Raw genomic sequence first — 1903 nt, 5'->3', positions numbered from 1 at the left:
TTTATAGATTTCATTACCCACCCATGCCAACAGAAGAGATATGTTAATTTGAAAAATCTGATGGTAATACATTTGTATTGCAAAAAATATACAATTAAAAAAAAAGTATTAGGCTATTCCTTGCAATAAAAAAATGCTTTTTCACACTGTCATCGTCGTTAAGCCCCACTTTTAACCCTGGGTAAAGGAATATTTCCCGCTTGTAAATTAGAAGCAGGGTTAGCACCACTTTTCACCCAGGGTTATGAAACCCTGCTTAGGAGCAGGATTAGCACTGCTTTTGTGCTGTTAACCCTGCATTGCGGTGCTGCTAAACTTGTACAGTGTGAAACAATGCAGCTAGATGCTTAGCAACCAACAACCAGTCGCGTGTCTCATATTCACAATTAGGAAAAGCTGCAGACTAGCCTGGGAAAACCCAGACGAACTTCCAGCAAATTTAGATTTGCTCTGCAAGTCAGTCTGGCCAAGAGCCCATTCAAGCCCATTTTCAATCTTTCCAAATCTTGGCACCAATCACAAACGTTGAGGCGGGCTTTACATGATGACGATCGCTCTGATTGGTTTTAGGTCTATCCAATTGCACCCAGAGGCATTTGAGCGACGTCAAATTGGTGATGCCCCTTTGGAAATGGGATGTGAATAAAGCTTCCCCAGACCCACTCTCAGTTACGACTGAGAAGGGTCTGGTGTCAACCATATAGACAGTATATAAACTGGACACAGTGAACCCATAGGTTTCAAAAGAGAAAAGTGAAGTCAATTAGAAGCTCTCACTTCCTGATGGCTGAGCGTACTGCGCAGACTTAAACTGAGCTTGACGACGTAGATGTGACGTGAGCAACCCGTCTGTCTTAGAAGCTGTGCCAAGCGAAATCTGAATCATTCCCTTCCGAAACTTGCAGAGACGGAGAGTGTGAGTAGGAGGTGTCCATGAGCTAGGAGCAGGAGAAACTTTCGCTAAGTATTCTGATTAATTACTTTGTCATTTTGCCTCCACGTCCCCCCGATTGCGCGCGAGCTTCTCCTCCTGTCCATATAGTAATCTCTCTACTGTGCAACAGAGAGTCGCGTGGGTATGACGCAATCGTTAGCCTATTTTTACAAAAACTGCATCTACGGGGCCATAACGTAAGATACAAGGTAATGGAGCCTTTTATACATTTTCGTCTTTCTTTAGAAATAAATAATAGACAAATGGAGTCTTTAAACGCCTCAGATGTAAAGTTATTCGCTGTCAAAGTGACGCCAAAATGAATGGGAGTCAATGGAATGCTAACAGCAGGTGATGGTCTGCTAATCAATGGCGGCGCCCGGGGAAACTTCCAATATTTTATGAAACCCTGCCCCCCTGATCAACCAGGCTAGCTGCAGACTGGAGATCTCAAAAATGGGGCGTGAACTCCAAAAGTGGGCAGAACCTCCAAAAGAGGGCGGTGTCTCCACAAACAAAGACTTGCGCCATTGGCTATGGCTTCATCCAATTGTCATGACTTACATTTCAAAATAAAAATTCATACATTAAAAATAGTTTCTAGTTGATCTAAAATAAAACATAATTTTTACTTGTGGAAACGTTTTACTCAACTTTACTCAGTCTACAGGCTGCAGCTATATCCATATTCACATGCTTTGGACAGTTACGGAAACGCTGCGCGTCGTTTGAGGGGAAAAAATCTAATGGTAACAGAAAACGTGACAATTGGAGTGAAGAAGAGACCGCTTCATTCTTATCTATATAGTTAGAAAAGTCCTTTACAAGGATAAACTGTCACGGTTGGTCAGAAAGTGAAACGAAGATTCAAGTGCGGTAAAGGAAATTTTAATAAACAATAAACAAAAACCAAACTACAACAAAACAAGGCAGGAATAACTCGGGTACATCACCAGGGGAAAACAAAGA

The sequence above is a fragment of the Rutilus rutilus genome (genome assembly GCF_951802725.1).
Source record: "Rutilus rutilus genome assembly, chromosome: 8".
Taxonomy (NCBI): domain Eukaryota; kingdom Metazoa; phylum Chordata; class Actinopteri; order Cypriniformes; family Leuciscidae; genus Rutilus; species Rutilus rutilus.
The sequence above is the reverse complement of the archived record's forward strand: the minus strand, read 5'-3'. Positions refer to the sequence as shown.